This window comes from Lagopus muta, chromosome 10 (assembly GCF_023343835.1).
Source record: "Lagopus muta isolate bLagMut1 chromosome 10, bLagMut1 primary, whole genome shotgun sequence".
NCBI lineage: Eukaryota > Metazoa > Chordata > Aves > Galliformes > Phasianidae > Lagopus > Lagopus muta.
Genome location: NC_064442.1, coordinates 3,982,113 through 3,994,635, shown reverse-complemented (window position 1 = coordinate 3,994,635; position 12,523 = coordinate 3,982,113). Strand labels below are relative to the sequence as shown.

At 42.4% G+C, this 12,523-nt stretch overlaps 1 protein-coding gene and 1 long non-coding RNA gene across 3 annotated transcripts in view; one reads left to right on the top strand and one right to left on the bottom strand.

The window, feature by feature from the left end:
- The window catches only part of LOC125698374 (uncharacterized), a 99,591-nt gene that overhangs the window by 51,969 nt on the left and 35,099 nt on the right, over positions 1-12,523 (top strand). The window lies entirely within an intron of this gene.
- The window catches only part of LOC125698371 (protein FAM169B-like), a 262,140-nt gene continuing 254,796 nt past the window's right edge, over positions 5,180-12,523 (bottom strand). The window contains exons 20-21 of the mRNA XM_048956594.1: positions 10,628-10,792; positions 5,180-9,672 (exon numbers count right to left, since the gene is read on the bottom strand). The gene's annotated coding sequence lies outside the window, so the exon portion shown is untranslated. The remainder of the gene's footprint in view (positions 9,673-10,627; positions 10,793-12,523) is intronic.

The following is a 12,523-nucleotide window of genomic DNA, read 5'->3' as shown; positions in this document are numbered from 1 at the left end:
ACAACACCTGTATCTATATAGAAAAAAAAAAATGCACTATTTGGATATATGGTAAGGGAGAATATATAGAGACCAGAACACAGCCAGTGCCTAATGCGGTCTGATACTCTGTTTCCAAACTGTGTTAATAGTGACCTATAAAAATTGAAGACCGTTCAGTGGTGAAGCATTTTCTTCCTAAGCCAGCCAGCAGTAACCTTGGCCTATAAAATGTAAGGACATGCTACTGTTGTAAAGATCCACTTCTGCTTTTTGATGCATTTTTGAGTAGGGGAAATGCTACTCGAACGCCCTTGAAAGTCTTCAAGAACCACTCTTGGAATGTTTTCTTTGTTGGGTTTGATCTTTATTTAGGTCTTTTTTTCATTTAGTATCTGTCTGTCTAATTCTGTCTGTTGTTCCAAAAGACATTAATGTGACTGTGACAGCTGCCCATGTTTCTTCAAAACTTTCTCCTTAAGTTTAAACTTTTTTTTTGCTAGGAAATATCACAAACAAGGGAGCCGTGTAACAGGAAGCTTATATTCCAAGCTTATTGAGAGAGTAAAGAAACTATTAGAGAATTTGTGAATAATTCTTTCTAAAGCATCTCCTCGAATAGTTTATTTTCAGAGCTCAATGAATATTGGAATGATCAAATTTGTGCCTGTACCCACTCATGATGTCCGAGTAGGCTCCAAGGTTTTGGCCTGCCGGAGGTCATCACACAGACTTAACTTTATGGACTTGAATGTTTCATTGACGTTAATGCAGAAGTGCTCGTGGGATCAGGGCTGCTATTCGTGAAGGCACACGACTTTCTCTGCTGCTCTGCTCTGCACAGTCAATGGTGCTTCTGTTGTAGGGATTCTTTCTAATGGAAGGGGAAGCAGAGGAATACTGTTCCTAAATATGATATAGAATGGGAGAAGGAGGTAAGGGAAGAGCAAATAAGATAAAGGACACATTACATCTTGAAGTGGAAACTAAATCAGTGACAGGACAGTTGCACAGATACTCCCTTCTGTAAGCAGAGTTGACTGACTTCTGACCATATGTCAATGAATTCCTAGTAAAACGTCACCACTTGCCCTTTATCTATCTCCTGGATTCTGATCTTCTGATATGGACGTTTTATGTCCCAGAAAAATACAAGTGGGGGAAAAAAAAAAACAATGCTATTTCCATGCAAAGGATTTCTCCCAGGGCATATCAGTGACAGCTTCAGAGCAGAAGTTAACAGGCAGTTGGAGGTGCAGTTGGCATGCCAGCACTAAAAAGGGACCAAATGAGTCGCGGTGTGAGGGAGAAGATGTCAGCCGAGACACAGAACACAATATGACGGGGATAAAGAAACAATGCAAAAGGCAGCAGTGGCTAACAGATGAGGTATTAGGCCTAGCAGGGAGAAGACAAGAGCTTAAATCAAAAAGACATCCTGATGAGACTGGATGTAAGCTGAGCACACAAGCCTCCAACGAGGGAGATGTGAGGTGGTTAAAGGAAACGCTGCAGGAATTCATCCGTGGAGAGCAGTGCAGGAGTTGAGGCAGCAGAACAGGAGAGGTGGGTGCAAAGGGACTTTTCAGCACTGTCAGGGAAATTGCCCAAACACTCCCTCCCGGAGGTGGTGTCATCAGGGCAGCATATGGCAAAAGAGGGAAGAAACTAGAAGATAGTCCCAGAGCAAAGCAATCACAACATACACATGCTCAAAAAAATCTGGGGTTTAGAATTACTTTTTAACTACTCCTTTTCCCCAGGCTTTGTAAGGAAGATCTTCCTGCAGCAAAAAGCACTTGGTGTTTTCATGTACGGCCACAGACTGGGTTAGTGGGAGACATGCTGCTGCTGGTGGGCAGCCAGCACCTAAAACAGACAAGACCAAAGCGAGGCTCTTAAATTCAGTATAGAGAGAGCTGGGCTGCAGGGTTGTTGGTTTGGTTTTTTTTTGGCAAAGTGAGTGTGGTGAAGGGAGGGTCATTCAAGAGCAAGTATACTGCAGAGTGACCCAAGTGACTTTCAGCATCCAGGTCTTAGCAACTATCATCTGAACCCAATGGGAAGCTTTTACTAAACTACAGAAGGAGTCTGTGGGCAATCTGGGATTTTGTGCCCAATCTTTGGAGCTAGTGTAGGCCATAAGCTCATCTCCCACATACTTATTTTTGTAATTCCTTCTGATGGTGTAATGCAAAAATATTTTTATATGTACAATATTTAATATATTTATCCTATTAACGTGATATAACATTGTCAATATTTTACATAATTTGCATCTAATGTTCATTTACAGGCAGACATAAATATAAATTTATCACTATGTGTGCATATGGCTGTAACATATGATTAATGTACTGTCAGCGTAATCTAACGGCTCGGAACCATCAGTTGTGCAAATAGTCCTTTCTAGCCATGTTTCCTACTGCTGTTTAGCCCTCTTCCTTCCCTTCCTCCCTCTCTTTCACAGTCTGCATAACCCCACTTATTTCAGTAGCCAGCCTTAAAATAGCAGGCGAGCTTTGTGCGGTGGCTACTTGGATTTTACACGTGCTGCACAGTGCCTAACAAGTCAGGGCTGTGTTCTTGGTGTCTTCTGGATATGAGAGGAATAGAAGTTAACAGAAATCTTTTCTCCCAGAAATCTCCACATGCAGCTAACAAGGACGAGTTGTCCACATAGCGTTCTTAATTCCCCATCCAACTTCGGCCAGTAGAGCTGTAAATGTACCGTTTCCCTGCACACAATGACTTCTGGCTGGCCTGGGGCTCTGTCACATCTTGCTCCTGTCTACCAGAGCAGTCCGAGCGCTTGCCCTCCTCACACAGCATCTGCAATGGCTGAGGTGCATCGCACCGACACACTGTGAGTCCACGTGGGAGCCCAGTCACAGAACAGCAGCTGCCCCGAATAACTTTGCAGATCTCTGAGGTGGAAAGGAGCTGAGCTGTCAGAGCCAAGCCCCAACTATCCTCTGCAGGAGTTCTGTTTTCAATAACCTTTCCCAAGAATAGAAGGTAGGGTTTGTTCATGTAACAGAGATGTCTAACATACACATGAGTAATGTCTGTATCATTGCGGTGTTGACTCATATTTCATGATACAATATATTTTGCATGCTTTATGACCTAACCCTGAAATTTTTATTTGATGCAAGTGATTCTTGGTCCTCAGAATAGTCCTATCAACTTCATGGGACTCTCCGGACTTCCCATGAAAGTGAAGTTTATAGACAGCCTCACATTTCTCCTTTATGGCCCAGAGCACCAAGCTGACCTTCAGGGCAGTTCTGTGCCATGGTGTCCGAAGCGCTCACCTTTTCCAGGTGCGGTGCTGCTCCTCCTGGACCAGCTCTGCAAAGTGGGCTGAAAACACTTGTGGTGTGTACTAACCACCTCCAGACTGCTCTGCTCAGGGACAGGCACCTGCCTTATTTCACTCGCTCTGCTTCCTGAAATCCCTGCTTGCATTTACACCCTGGGAAACTGCTAAATTTATGGAGGCTTAATTTCCACCCGTTTTTGGAGCTCTATTCTTGTGCGTTGTTCTCTGAACAAGCACTGACACTTCTGTAGTGTGTTGCTGCCAGACACGCTCTGCTTGGTGGCTGTGGAACAAACCCACCAGCGCTGAATGCCCGCATCATGCTGCACTCACATGTTGCTGTGCTGAAAATCATGTACCTGCCTGTATCTCATCCTTCTTACTGAACATTTCAAACTTTGAACTGATAATTTGTAATGAACTCTCTGACAGATGGTGGATTTCCTTCTTCTCATTTGCCTTCCCTATCTCCCAGCAGCGTGTCAAATGATTACACTTATTTCCTCCAAAAAATTCAGACAGTGAAAACTAAATGTTTCAAGATCTCAACAGAAAACTGATTCATAACAATTCATTGTTGCCTGTGAAACACGCTTGTCACAGAATTTCCCTTTATTTGAAAAATCAGTTTTTCATCAGAAGCTTTCTCTTCAGAGCTTTTCTCCCAGGCTTTTCTTCAGCATCCAGTCCTTCTAACAGCTCCTGAGGTGCAACATCTGCTGACTTCAGTCAGTTGCACCCCAGTAATTGAAAGCAGAGTTCTGTCTGTTATTTGTAAGGTGTGTTGAATGGACAAAACCTTACAGTGACTGAAACGTTAGGATTAGCAGCAAAGCGATCCTCTCATTTAGTCCTCCACTCTACTCGCATGTATCAGATATGAAATGTTTAATAAACTGCAGTTTAAGGGTAAGGGTGACGTACCCATCAGCATATTCCTCAGTCTGAATTACTGAGTAAACTGCTTTTAATAGGTTTGTGTTTCCATTTACATGGAACATACACAAAAACAGATCGGGTAGGTTGTGCAGCTTCCTCCATTTTTGTGTTGGATGGTTCTTCCTTTGACATATTAGTGGTAAATTATGAAGGCCATTTTCTTCTTTTATATACTTCATGTACATCATGTATACTTACAAGTACACATTTTGCATCCAGTGTGTAGGCTCCTGTGAAATGAAAAAAGTATCTCCCCAAACCTACCAGTGTGGCACAGCTTCCTTTAGCTCACAGATGTATTTGGCATGTAATCATCACGGACTCAGACTTGTTTTTCAGATGTCTCATAGCACATGTATCGCGTTCTGCCTTCGCATTTCTGTGTGATTTCTTCCACCCCAGGCTGTGTTAAGTGTCTGTATTTCATGTACTGGGAGTTTTTTGAAACATGAGTAATCTTACAGCTAATACACATGCCCTGTTTCTGATAATTATACATTTGAATTTAAATTGCGCTTTTCTCTGTGCTAGTGGCATGGTTCTTCCGTGGCTCTTCTAATCTCCAGTCCGTGCTTGTTTCACAGATGTACTGATCAGCAGAGCTTCAGCTCCCACTTTGAATTTCTTGCTACCGAAAAACTTTGTATTCAAGATGTTAATGTGTGCTTAAAGGGCAAGGTCCTTGGCTGCATTTCCTCTGAGAAAAGTGTCCCAGGCACAAAGCTCCGAAGTTTGCAGCCAACACCTGCTGTAGTGAAAGTCTGCAGGGCAGAGAACCACTGAAATGGTTTTTCCAGAATGATCTGTGAGAGTACGGGTAGAATGGGGAGTCACAGAATCATAGGGTTCTGTAGCAGTGATGGAAAGACATGCTTTTGGTCCCTGTTTTTAGAAAATCAGCATGAAAAGAAATGTTTGCAAGGAACTGCAAATCTGTTGAATGTTTGAATACCTTTAATGTAACCAACGTGTTTTATTTTGAAGTGACAAAGATCTTAGACCCGCTAGAAACAGTTCAATAAAAGCAAAGTTGTGGTCTAAGTACATACTAAAAATATTTATGTACAATCTTCAGGCATACAAGTAGACCCAAATTAGTAGCGTTATTCAGGGAATTAAGTTTTATAAGCATCTGAAACATGAAGCTTTGCTGTGTTACACTTCAATTTTTGCCAACAGCAGTTCTGTAATAGCCCGGTGAGCGACGTCACTGCTAATGACATTTCAGAAGAAGCAAACAAAATATTTATTATCTAATTCATTGTAAATTTTAATCGCCAGCTGTAACAGCACAGGTCCTTACAGGAATTTTTTGAAGTCCTGACCTGTTTCAAATCAGTGAGGAAAATGCTGGTGTTGTTCCTATGATCTGTGTTTTCAGTTCTTCCTTCAGTCATTTCTCTGAGCAGTTGAATTCCAAAATCTCAGGGTGTTACCTCAACGTTCATTTGCTCTGCTGAGTTTTTGCATTAGTAGGCAAACACGGAAGTCCAAAACGTAGAACTCATGTTGTGATGTTAAATGCTGGTAGAAAAACATGTAGGTGGTTACAATAGCATGGAACAATTCACAGAGCCACTAAAAGCTGATTAAACAGCGTTGATCAGTCATTCTAAATAAATGAGAAGGAACAAAACTGAATATTGTGAGGAATAAGGATGGGACGTGATTTTTCAGCAAGAAAAGCCTTCCTGGCTTAACACAAAAATATAATGTGTTAACAGAGTCTTAAAATCAATATACAGCAAATTAGCAGTCAGCAGAGAACAGCCAGATGACAAGGGGAATGATTCATTTCTCAGAATGACTAAGATCTCAGGCAGCTTGTTGTGTGGAGTGTTTGGAGCCTGTGAATACAGTTAAAAGAAATTCCTTTAATTTGATCTGGAAGTATGTTTATGACAGATGTAAAGCACTTGAATTCTACTGAGGATTTCCTCTTGTGCTGCAGCCTTCCCGACTCTACTCTTTACAGCTGTTCTTCAAGTACTGACTACTAAGCTAGACAGCCTAGTCCTCTTACACCTTATTACATGAAAATGCAGTTTCCAGCTCTAGCTGAGTAATTAGATAACCCAGCGCTGCTAAGCTAATGATAATGAAGTGAGGAGGAAAGGATCCCTAAATAATCAGATCCTTTTTTTAGGGACTGAAAAGAAAATACATTTTGATGTTTTTCAGAAGGCACTCAGGCATCGGCTTCTACTTCTTTCTTTCATTTCAGCTTAAAATTTACCGCTGGTTCATCAGAAGCAGTGTGGCCTTAGGTGTTCCAGCTGTAAATGAATGTGGATTGCTTTCACTTGGGAAATGACAGCTTCTGACATTTGTCTGAATATTAATGTTGAATCGGATGGAGGAATCATTATGGCTGATGTTTTTTGGTTAAGTTGAAGATGTCAGAAGCCTGTGTTTAAGTTTTCCTGAAACAAATGAACATTTTTGGCAGGTTTTTTTTATTACTTAAGTCTCAGTTTGAATTCAGATTTCTGCTTTTTTCTTGCTTTTTTTTTTTTTCTTTTTTACATTTTGACTATCTGTGAACTTCTCTTTTCTCTTTTTGGTGGGTTGAGAGAAATCTCAGAGCTGCTGTGAACTGGGGACAAAATCTTGTCTTCAATTGCAGCTAGCACCTTCTGGTTTTGTGCTGCCATTCTATCCGTTGCTCTTTCTCATTTGGTCATTTAGGATATTTTCAGAGGAGCCCTTGGCCCGTTTTTTGAGTACTCCCAGCCCAGGTTTTCAGAACTGAGTCCTGCCGTTCCCGCTGATGTGTTTGCAGGTAACAAAGCCCTGAAGCTGCTCAGCTGTTTTGAAAACTTGGCCACGTATTTGTGTCAGCTTTGGAGCTAAATGCTGCACTGGTGCTGTGTGGCTGAGCTTTTCTGCTCTTTCTGACCTGAGAGGGCACTGTCTGCAAGTTCAGGCTGTGCCCACATCAGGGCTGCAAGCTGTCTGTAAGTCTGGGCAGCCTCGTCTTGCTTGGATTTGGAGGATGCTAGAAGACTTGTAGTAACTGGCCCCAATCAACAAAAGGGCTCTTGTGTCCTATGAAACTACAGCACAGAGGCAGGCCAAAGGTAGATGCAGACCCACATTGTTAAATTCCAACTCTTAAATGCTTCTATTAATTTTCTGAGGTTTGTGTTCTCCTTCCCTAGTGCTAGCAGCCTCCTGCTTCAGCAAGTGCAGTGGCTCTTTCTGTAGTGCACCTTACTGAGCCCTGCAATGAGAAGGAAGATGTGAAGGTCAGATTTAAGGAGAGGGATGAACCCAAACTCAGAGGGAAGCGCTCCTGATGGAGCAGAGAATGAATGGCCCTTGTGCAGGGACAAGAGCATCTCGTGCCTGGAGGCAGAAGGGAGTACAAGGTGAAGCTGAGAACAGGGAGGGAAATTCTAGATGTCTGTAAGATGAATAGCAGTAAGTTCAGTAGGAAGCCTGGTAGGCACAACCACCATAGCAGAAATCTCTCCAGCACACACACTGTGCTTCCATTTATTAATCTCTCATTTGTCAGCCTTCCCATTCAGAGCCTTGAGCCTTGTGAACTGCACCTGAGTTTCTGGGCTTGGCTTGAGATCCAAACCAGGGCGCTGCCAATTGCTGCTGCGGAGCCACAGACTCTCCCACTGAAGCACAGAGCACATCTTCAGCCCCACTGGTTCTGCTGCAGGGGGTAGCAGGTCGCTGTGCTGTAACTCCCCTGAAGGCAAGGCCCATGGGTGGCTGTACACATGCCAAACGTCAGCTACGTTTTTGGACTAACATATCCAGAAGCACTTAAGTGATTCAGAAGCCGACATCCCCAGCAGTTTTGACTTCTATGCCATCTCTAAATTGCTTTGACTTTCAGAGAGAATGGGGCTATTCAAATGTTTATTCACTTCTAAAAACATTCCCTGTGGTGCTTAGCAAATATCAGTATATTCCCTCTTCAGAGGACTGGGGTGAGTAGCAGCCCACTGCTCTTGAGTAATGAGGAGGAGAAGTGAAGACCTGTCCCCTCCTGCTATCGCTGCTTTGGGGAGAAAGTGTGCAGGTTTTTTTTTTTTCCAGGACTTCTGAAGTTCCTTGTTTTTGTCAGTTCTCTGTTCCCTATTTTAATTTTGTTTTCTTTGGCCCCTTTCTAACACTTCTGCCTTATAATTTGGGTGGGAGGTGGAAGGGGAATGGCTTTTTCTTTCCCCTTTATTGTGGCAGAGAATGGGGGATGGAGGCAGGCTTTCCTGGACTTTTATATTCAAAATACCTATAAATAATTAGTTGCAGGGACCTAGCTTCCCCCTCCTTTTAAGGCCTAATTTAGGTTCTTTATCAAAATGATTTAAAATGCCTTTCTCAGTAGGAAACCATATTTCAGAGCTTTTATTTATTAGACTTCTCAAAAAGTGTGTTTTTAATGCACATCCTGACTTTCTGCCAAAACTGTCCACTGAAACACTGGGACTGGAGCAAGCCTTTGTAAAGGGAGTTATATTTATTGGATTTTTACATATTGATAAAAAACAATTCATCAAAATAAATCATACACAGAATCGGCACATAAATCTCCCAGTCCTCACTACACACTGTACTATATTACCATCCTGACAACCTTCTCTCAAATACAGGAAAACTTTTCTCATGATGTACATTTCTTTAGCTCTCCGAAAGTATCCACAGTTTTCCTGGGCTGCACTGGTTGGTTGTTTTGAGCTGTAGGAGTTTGGGGTGTGGATTTTGTTTCATTATGTAGGGACAGGAAAACCTCACTGTATTTTCAGGCAGAGTAAGACAGCCCTAAATGCCACAAAATATGCGAGGACTTCTAAGTACTAAAGCAAAGTCAGATTTCATAATAGGTGCTTGAATATCTGAATGCTATTGTGTTGTGAGCACAGAGAAATCAATTCCTTCTGTCTTAAGCAGCACAACATTGCCAGTACTGCATAGCTAGTCTGGGGAGTGCGCTTCGCTTAAGCAGTTTTAGGATGTTCAGAACAAGTGTGTGTCTGTCTGTCTCGTAGTAGACGTAGACTGGACCCATCCATTCTGGGACACCCTCTGTCCCCCTTCCAAATTAGTTCCTGCTCTCTGAGCAGAAGCTACATAAAGACAATCTGAGCCTAATTATATTAAGTACGTACAAATCCATAAACTGGACTATGCAAGACTATGATTCAGTGTAATCCTCTGGAAATTTACAGCAAAGAAAGCTTCTCTTGGCTGTATTTTGAGTACCTCTCAGATGCAGATCCTGGGGATGTGAAAGCCTTCTCTAAAAATGAAAGTTCAGTCTTTCCCCATGCTGGTTCAAGAGCTGTGGCTTTCCAAAGGGGTTTTGTAGTACCGGGACCATCACTCCAGAAGGCTCTGGTGTTTCTGACAAAAGGGCTCTGACATCCAGGCAGCGTTTGTGAAAGTTCAGAGTTTGGAAACTGGGAGCTCTGTAATAAATCATTGCAATAAAAGGTAGAACAGATTCTAGCAAGTGTTCAATCACTCAGCATGGTGCCACTTAGAGGCAGAAGACCTTAAAACAACCAGCAAGATGTCTGCAGAAGAAACCTCCGCTGCCAGCTCTCAGCACTCTGTATCCTGTCATTTGACGCCTTTCATCTCAGGTTAGTGCTGCAGTGCAGGCTGGGTCAGGATCTGAACCTGGGCACTGCTGATGAGGTTCAGTTCAGATATCGTGTGGGAAAGGGCTCGTGCCCTGCACCAAATGGAATCTGGAAACACTTGGGGCTAATAGCTTGCACCCTACTGTGCTGTGTAACCAACTGCCCCTCGTGGTTTGGGGCTTTAAGATAGTTAGGGGTGGCTGGTGCAGATAAAACCGTTCAGCTCTTCCAGTCCCCTCCCAGGACTCAGAGTTCAGAAGGCAGGACATGCAGCTGCAGAGCCACCGATCTCTGGGGGTTGCTGGTCACATCACAGCATTGGAGGAGCAGGGCACACCTCCTGAGCCAGCCAACGTGCACCACATAGTGAAGAAAGCAGGATTAAAGGACCAGCAGGGCACTTTCTTAGAGTGTGCCCTTCTGCCTCTGAAGCCCCATATACCCCAAGTTAAATATTTTTCCTCCAGATGAACTAACTGTTTGAACTAGCAATGCCAGCAGCCCCACAGATGGAGGGCCAGTGGTAGGTGTTACAGGCCAGTATCTTCCACCAGCACTTTCTCTGCTGTGGAATGCAAAATGTGAAGATCCCAGCTATCTTTCAGTAAAAGAAAATCAATATCAAATGCTGAGATAATTTTCATAGTTGGAAAAACAGTTCCTGATATAAATGTGCTTTAATGATCAGTAGGGAAACTGAGGCAGTAAGGTGCAAAGGCTGAGAAGAATGCAGGTGTTCAGCTGTCGCTGTTTCCCAAATCTGTCATTAGGAACGTACCTGGAGAAGAAAAACATCTAGGTGAAAAAATAAGATAAGATGCTTTCCCTGCAGGAATTATTACTGTGGGAGAAGGGGAATTCTGCTCTTTGCCAGCATCTCGCATCACCGCAGCAGTTCATGGTTTTAAGGGTAACTGTTTCAGGTCTCTCTCTCTCGTCAATCCTGTTTGTAAAAGGGGTGACAGGATTAATTTTTAAGTTCAGAAATAAGTGCACTTGTATAAGGAGAATTTAAGTCTGTATTTATTACTTTTCATTGTAAGTAATTTTATTCATAAACAGATTAAATATAGGCAGCTAAAAAGCAATATGCACCAGTAGTAATTTCAGTGAATGATGACTCTAACATTTTTCTTCTTTAACATCCAAAGACAGTGGTTACATTTTTACCTTAAAATGTATTCCATAAAAGGGCAGAAGTCTTTTAAAATACTTGCAAACTTGCCTCAGGAGAACAAATTTGTTTGGATGATAAACAAAAGTTCTGGTTTTAGTTTGGTTTAAAAAGAAAAAAAAAAAACACAACTTGAATTATATGTGAATGTCATAAAATATTTCCATGTACTTTCAAGAATAATTGAAGCATATGTACCCAAAGTGTAATACTTTTTATAATGGTTTCAGACTAAATTATCCATTATATGGGACTAACACATAAAAGCCTTTCCTCTACATCAAGTGATAGATCAAAGGGAGGAACGATGGCTTGTCCACATGCATAAACCACACCTCTCAAATTCTGAGAACAAGGATATGCAGTCTGCATTTTAACTACATCTCCATGACATGAAACAGTATTCTCGTGTCTCCTACTGTGGGAGAGTCAGGTAGTCCTGGCTACAAAGATTTCCTTTTACATTTCTCCCTTTTTTTTTTTGTTCTATCTCATGGATGACATTTCAGTGACTAGTCCCAGGTGAGTTTAATTTGAAAACTAAACTTCACTCAGATCCTCCCCTGGCAGTGGGGAAACCTGTTGAGATGGAGTGTGATTCTCAGTTATTTCAGGGTAGATCTGTGAGCCCAGCCTTGCAACCTGAGGGAAACTGCAGGGCATGCACATGGTGCTGCACAAAGCCTGAGCAGCTTCAGAGGCACAACCTGAGGATGCCTGTTCCACAGCTGCCTCCTTCTGCTCACCTGAGGATGGCCTTAATGGTTAGGGTGCATTCTCCGAGTCAGACCTGCTCCTCTCTACTGGCCGCTCTTTTGGGCTCAGAGGAATTTAATACTTCGTGTTTGTGCCACTTTCCTATCTGCAAAATTAAGCTGGTAGTGCTTCCACCCTCATAGGGATTCCTTATCTTCTCTGTCTACCTAAAATGCTTTCCCTCATGCGGATGCTTTGAGGAATACAAAAGCTGAGCATTATGGCTGGTAAGCAGCAGGGAATCACTTTAAGATACAGACCAAACAGCCTCAGCTTTTGGGGTACTTTTCCTGAGTTTTTCCTACTTATTTCTATATTAGCAATAAAAAAAACAAAACAATGCAGGCTCATTGTTATAGTGGCATAATTAAAGATGTTTGCGTTTGAAATTTGACTGCAGTAGAAAATTGAAGATGTACAGTTTCATAGTATGTCCCCAGATCTGGTCTTCCAGACAGCAGATTGGATGTTAGCCTAGTTATTCCCAGTAACATCTGGTTCATGAGCACTGATGTACTACATGATCAGAGAATAAAGTTCCTCAAAATAATGTATTCTCACCAAAATGTAAGTGTACCTTTTATTATTGTCGTGGTTGCTAAACAATGTGAAGTGCGCTGGGGAAGCGCTGAGTTGAGGCACCAGAAGAAGAGGCTGCGATCATGGAAAGGTTGAAATTTCTCCTCTGATCATTTCTGACAGCTCAGAGTGGTTCTTCCACAATTGGAACCACTTGTGCTGCTT